Here is a 7,977-nt window from a genome sequence, read left to right on the forward strand (position 1 = left end):
TTAAAAGGTGTAATGTGAAAAGACACAACTACTAAGTTATTCAATGAATGGTACCCGAAGTTACTTTCTTTAGGGTTATATAATGTATCAAACGAGTTAACGTTATGTCACGACCCCCTGACCCCATCTAGCCGGAATCGGTGCCGTGAGCAGTCCAGTGGTACCGGTGATTATTTTAAAAACATTGCAGCGGAAATTTCATCAGGACCGTGAGTTAGGAAAAATATCAGAGTTTAGAAACACCGGATTTTATTTAAAAAGATGGAATAAATTCCATGTTTTACAAAGGTAGCTTTTAATAAAAACAATATTTCTTAATTTGAAAATAAGCCACTTCTTGAAGTCCTTCAGTGTCGGATCCAATCCTTACTCCAATCTATTGTAATTACCTGAAACGCGTTTTAAAAAGATTTTGTCAGCGGGAAATACTGAGTGAATTATTCATTTTACTGAAAACGACACATTTGTTATAATTCACAGTGTTAAGATCTTTTACAATGTTTCTGATATCAACCAACTACCCACAGTACTTTACCACTCGACCCATTGGCCCATATGTCCAATGGTGTCTGTGATTATGGTCATATCACCCAATGGCTGCCCCAATGGTGAAGATTATCAAGTAATGTGCACAATACCCCACATACTGGCTGTAATTTGGTGATTCACATAAACTTAATCACTGTAAGTTATAATTCTGAAAATAATTTGGAGTATTGTAAATAGTCACAAACTGTGATAAAAGAATTTATAAAAAGAGAATAACTCACAAATCAGCATGCAGGATTGAATTAACAAACTTCTTGATTCTACTTTTCCCGATAATTAAGCATGTACTTTATTATTCTGGATCTTCTGATGATTTAATAGTTTGTTTGATTGTAAGGGTGTAGTTGGGAGTGTTTTTGGTAGTTTAACAGAATAGAATACGTATTGGTGTAAAACCCAAATCAAACCCTAACGGTAGTCATGAGATTCGAACCTTAACGAATTTCATAAAAACCGGGTTAATGATCAATACAGCTTTTACGATAATTCACGAGATCAAATTCTCACAATGAATGTCAAAGTGCAATACTTCAACTCATTTATCGTATTAACGACAAACGACAAAGTATAGTACTTCAACTCATTATCGAATTATCGACAACGACAAAGTACAATGCTTCAACTCATTATCGAATTATCGACAACGACAAAGCATAACCCAATGTGGGCGGCACTTAAACATTCTTTGGATATATTGATCGCTCGGAAACTGAATCGTAATAGCGATCGAGTGATTATTGGTTAGAACACCAACGTATAGAGAGAAGAAGAAGAGAAATGAGCAAAGAAAAATGAATCCTAAGCTTCTTATTTATAGCAAGCAAGCAGGCAGCTCAATTCCTGGGACTCAAGTGACGTGCTTGCTAGCTAGCTTGACGTGCTAGCTAGCTAGCTTAGTTATTTTATTTCAGCTGCTTAACTCGTTTTTCTTGTATAACTTTTAAAATATAACGTTTTATAAAATGACGAATATGTCTTTAGAACGAGCATATTTTTATCTACATTTTAACCTAAGTTTCATTAAAAACGGAGTAAGGAAAAAAAATAATATATTTTATTATTAATATTAAACGTTCTTATACGACCTCATATATATCTATTTTTAATAGACCTTACTTAGCTTAATTAATCTTGTTAGCTTAATTAATATTGATTAACTGATTAATTAATCATACTAGACTTAATTAGGGTTTCCTTATTGCATAATTATCATACTAAATATTAATTTTTTAGTGAGGGTTGTTACATCCTCCCCACCTTAAAAAAAAATCTCGTCCTCGAGATTTGAACTATGATATTTTCTTGGGGTTATGTTTCTTCTTTTAATTAAGAGGAATAATGTAGCGTTGAATGGAATCAAAAGATATTTTGAGGGGTATGGACATTTTAAAAATAAAAATGATTTGTTAATGATTATCCGAAAATCAATATTGTTTACTTAAATGGTAATAGATAACAGGATTTAGTGTATTGTAATCTGAGTACATAATTGTACCAAGAATATGACAAATCAAACGAATGACTCATGAATAGGGTTTAACACAGGCTACAGCTCTATTCGGATGCTACAAGGTGTTTGTAATGATTTGAAAGAATTCAATAATGATGACCGAATAAATTCACCGTTTTCGAAATTGTGAGTTTCAAGGAAGCGAATCTAGATATTTCAAAAGATGAGATGTTCAAACGAATGAGATGAAATGGTATAGTTTTTCAAGGTGATTGGGTTTAAGCCAAAAGATATATGATCTATAGATTCTTAAAATGAATGTGAAGAATTTTTTTTTTTTTTTTTTTTGGAATTGGTAAAATTCTTTGTCAGAAGAAGACTTACCTTGATTGGTACCTAAGGAAGACTTAGAATTGACGGGTTCAAAAGGAAATAAAAGCATAAAAATGATTTTTCAAACAGTAAATTATGATATGAGAAATTCAATGTGTTGAGATGAGTGAATTGCAAAGATACACCAAAGGACAATAGAGTTAGTGTATTAGAGTTCCAAATTGTTTTAAATGGTGAAATAATGTGATAGTACCTACTATTAGTGACTATATTTTTCATGCTATGTCCTAGAGATGGAAATATAATAAAAATAAGTTGTTTTGACATGACTAACCATTATATTATATTTTGTAAAGCCAATGTAATATATATTATTTGTTTCGCATTTTTTTACTATATGTAAATGGTTACTACTTTCAAATAAATATTATTTTAGTATTTATTATACTATGTAAAATAACTTATATTTATTATGTAATATAGATTACAAAATACTGTAGTGAAGTTATTACATTTACAAAATATTTTAGTATTATGATTTTGTAAAAGATTCACTATTATTTATAACTTTTAAATGAAAGTTGTGAATAAAAGGGGTAAAAGTATTTGTAAAATATTTTATATAACACTGGGTCAATTCTATGTGATTACTTATTTTTATTTTGAAACCATATAGCGTTGTAAAATGTAGTTACAAATGTTATGGTGACGATTCTTTATGTATTACAATGTTCTTCTAACCCAATGTAGTCGCTGACTACTATATTATTCTTACATGGTTATTTTCTTGCTAGAGTGTTATAGTACATAGTTATCACAAAATATGTGATACATAATTATTTGTATATTTTTATTCGTCCCTCTAATTCTGGTATTGTTTTATAAAAATATGTCTTTTCTTTTTAGTACAAAGTAAAATATTTTTATATATAATTAAAATTTACTAAATAAGTATGATGACTTAATTAACTAGTCATTATCACGGCGGATATTGGTTAGTGCTGCCTTGTTTAAGCATAGGTGGCCAGTCCATGCCTAACTAAGGCTAGGCTATTCAATACATGCCCCTGATAATAACTTTAGTATCTGAAAATAATACTAACACTATTATTATTAATATATTATTACTAATAATAAAACTAATATTAATTACCAATAATAAATGCATAAACTTAAATGAGAATATACTTTAAACAAAATTTTATACGTAAAAATATAATTTCTTTACCTTAATGGTTTTAACAAAATTTTTTAATTACAGAAATACTATATTGTAAGTTTCTATATATAATCAATTAAGTTTATACAATGTTTTTCGATTAATGAAAGGTAAGAAATATCACGAAAGGCTCGATTGGTTGTAAGGACTACGGAATTTAGGACATGAAATGGTGGAGCATTATTATAGCACATAATTGTGTTAAGATTGCTTTTATAAAATAAATCAATAAAGCGGATTCAATATAAATAAATAATTAAATCTTAGATTAGCGTAATCTTTAATTTTGTGAAAATGTCATCACAAAGTGATCGTGATCAAAGAGATGATTTGATGAATTAGAAGACTAAACAAGCATATTATGGTTTTAAGAGAATTGAAGTGCTTGTTAGGATTATTTTGAATATGATGGTTTCAATCCATCATATGGGACTTTGAATTGAGTACGTATTGCGAGCAAGTTAACTGGGTTTGGATAAAACGAGTTTTAATAAGAAAGTTCAAACATGATCACAAAGAAACCATGTTTCCCTTTCAAAAGAAAATCGAGTTTTTCAATAAATTCATTGATTCGATATTAAAGAGTCATTGCTTGGTAAAAACGCGGTTTACAACGCAAAGATCAAGTATAGCGGAACGATATTTGAACTTTTGATAAAACAACAAATTGAAAGGATGCCTTCCTAGGGTCTTATAACTCAAATGAACCACATGCGCAACAAATAGTGCATGTGTATCGTGTGGATTTACACAAGAACGAAATGGATCAATATTTGCTATTATGAAAGAATTCTTTATGGTATGATGACCATTAAAAGAACACGAAAGTCAACTTATTATAGGCAGAAGTTAGAATTGCAACGAAAGAAATATAAGAACTTCTTATCTGAAATTTCGTGTGATAACTATTTGTTAAATAACATTATCAGAGAATGTCGAATGAAGTGAAATGAAATCAGGGATTTGCAAAAATATATGACTTCTTTTGTAGTGCTAATAATTATGACTCAGGTTAGACTATGCACCGATGTTTGTGAAATATTGTTCCAACGTACCTCAGCGACATTTTGATCGTTTGTAAGATCATGTGGCAAAGTGCCGATTTTTGATTTAGGAATTCTTTTACTGATGGAATTAGTGTAGGTATCATCGTGCCTAATTTATATTTTTCAAAGATCTTGCCTTTGGAAGTCGTGTGTGATAAACTTCGACATCTGTGGATGTATAATTTAAGTTTCATGTGTTTTCTTGTGCATTAACTTTACCAGCTTCTTACTGGCGTTAGTAGTTTATGGTAACGTATTGGAAATTCTTATATTTTTGATGGTGTCCCAACTTAATGGGTTTCCAGTATTATTTTGTTGCACGATGTAACGCCCTGCGTTTTCAAACATCCTACATTTAGAAACCTTACGTGAAATTCTATCTTTGGAAATCTTGTGTTCTTATAACCATTCTTTCATCGTAATCGTTGTAAAATACGGGACTTGCTTCGTAAATAAAACTTGTACATTACACTTTTTACCTAGTTAAATCATGTTTTATTTCATATTTCACCTTGTTACAAGTTAGGGGAAACATTGTTGCATATTATTACACAACTTAATTAACAAAATTACTCATTATAATGTTTTAAAAAAATAAAAAAAAAATAAAGAAATATGGCAGCCCAATTCAGCAAAATTCAGCCCCATATAGTTGGGTTTTGTGGGCTAGTTTCAAGGTGTAACCCCTTCTAAACACTTCCAAAGCCCAACCCATTGAAACCCTAATCCTTCCCCCTATAAATACCACATATAACCAGCCTCCCTACCACTTTTGCAACCCTAAAAACTCACAAAACATCCACCAAACCGTAGCTGAAAGCAAGGGTTCGAGTAGATTGACACCCCTTCACGAAAATGAGCATAACTCACTCAATTCTTATCCGATTCACTCGATTCTTTTTCCTACTTGCTTGTATAATCATGGGGTTCGATTCCTAGACTTCTCCTTGGAGAAATCAGACCTGGAAATGCCCCGAAATAGTCCATAAACTTTCTGTTTGTTTTTATGTTCATCAAAAACTTGTTTAAACCTATGCAACTTGTGTCTAACACATCTCATACCTATGTCCTAATGCTTACAACTTATCTCATGGTTGGTTAAGCTTAAAAACAAGGTTGAGACATTTAAAATCAGAGGATTAAACCTCATAAACTTGGTGTTTTGTTTAGGGTTTTTAACCCACAAGTCATGTCAAACTTTGTCTTTGATACATGAGTGATTATGGAACAACTTGGGTTGTCACAACATACAATCCTCACATGATTTGATGATTTCTCTTAGTTAGTGTGTATATTTCTTATTCTTTATTGTATGTTCATGACCCTCCTTGGTTGTTTTTTTTACATCAAGTGTAGTGGTGAACACATAGAGGTGCCTAAATGGAAGACTTGATCTTCCTACCTCCTACATGACTTCTATGACATTTAGAGGTACCAAAATGAAGATTTTAATCTTCTACCTCATGCTTGAACTATTGGACATATATTATATAACCTAAATATATTATTCGAATAATCGAATCTTTGATGATGAACTAGTGTTCATATGTCGGGGTACTAGATTACATCATCCTAGACTATGATAACTTGTCACGATTCTAATGGAACCTTGTTCCATGAAAACATCTAAACTCCTTCGAGTTTCCTAGTGTCAAGAACAAGCATCATATGTACTAAATGATTATTTTCCATGTTATTCTCATATCTTATTTTTATGTTGTTTTAAACACCGAATCTCGACTCTAAACATACTTGAACCTTAACCCTTATACATTCGGACTCTAAATCTCTACTCGTCAACAATTGGATAATCGGAAAACATATGCAAACTTTGTGAGTATACTCGTACTTATCCCCTTTTTACTTTTACCACTTTTGGGGCGTAACATGTTTACTTATTGAAACTTACACAAGAACTTTTGTCTAAACACATGAACATTCCTATAACATGCTTGTATATGTGATGGCTTGATACTTTAAATTTGGGTGATTCTTATGTGTTGAACTTATCATTAACTTCGTACGAGCCAAACCTTGACATATGTAGCGCTATAGGATTAACGACCCGCCTCTACTGAAACTTTGGTTATGTCATGAGCAAGTTGCGTTTTCTTGGTTTGATATGTTATACACATGCCATATTTAATGTTTATCTTGAATCGCATGCTTGCTATGAGGAATTGTTCACATTTTTATCTTATGCTATGTATGTACCAAACTTGTATACTCGCCTTTGCTTTTGCATTGAATTATTTTAAACATGTTACAGGTTGATGAGGACGATGCTAAGAAAAGAAATAGCGTTGATGCCTAGATACACATATAGACGTTAGGGTTTAATATGTTGTATCAAATTTTGTTATGTTATCATGTTGTTTAGTTAAACTTGTTGTATTTGAATTTCTTGTAATGTTGACTATTTGAAGTTATGAAATGAAATGAAATTTGGATTTTCTAAATATTGTCACAAATAGCGTTATGATGTCTCTAGCAATCTTCACACTTCGTCTCATCCCGATGTTTCCGCCATTGGTTGGGGTGTGACAGATTGGTATCAGAGCCATAACTATAGGGAATTAGGAAAAGTAGGAATGATTTAGCCTAGTCTATAGTTTTAGAACCTTATTCGTATGCTTTGCTTGGACTACTACATGATACTTTATTTGTTACTTATATATGCTCTTTTAAACATGTATGTTACTCATGTGTAATATTCGACATGTTATTCTTACGCATTAATGCTTGTTTTATTATGTGTTAACACTTGTTTCGTTGTTCGATTCTTTATGTGTTATTCTTGACATATTTCTCTATGTGTTAATACTTGTTTTATTTCATTATTTAAGTATCATCCTTGATATGCTTTCTTATGTGTTTATACTTGTTTGTGTATCTCCTTCGACATACACTTCCCTCATGCATTTTACTCGATTATTCTAAATCCGACAACACTCATATTGTACAAATGAGACGAATTCACCAAAATAGGCGTGAAACCCACAATTTGGTGAACGACTCTCAATCTACCTATTCTTTTTTTTACACGAGATATCGCGATTAAGCTAGGAGTGAAATCCACATCTTAATGGTAAATCTCAAATTTCAAGTTCTAGTGGACCCTCGTCAACACGTCGAAATTAAATTTTGACCTGACGAGTACCAACCACACTTAGGATACGAAATCGTCAAGTTATGGGTGAAACCCGCACCTTGTCGACTAGTTCCACTCCTTGGCATTTTTTTCATAAATCCCGCCAAGTCTCGAAATTTCGATTGATTTGGGACATGTAGTAACCGGAAGGGTAAATACCGTTAACCGACTTGTCGGCGAGAGTATTTTACCTATTAGGCCAAAACATGCTCCTCAAATTCAAAAGACT

This window comes from Helianthus annuus, chromosome 14 (genome assembly GCF_002127325.2).
Source record: "Helianthus annuus cultivar XRQ/B chromosome 14, HanXRQr2.0-SUNRISE, whole genome shotgun sequence".
Classification (NCBI taxonomy): domain Eukaryota; kingdom Viridiplantae; phylum Streptophyta; class Magnoliopsida; order Asterales; family Asteraceae; genus Helianthus; species Helianthus annuus.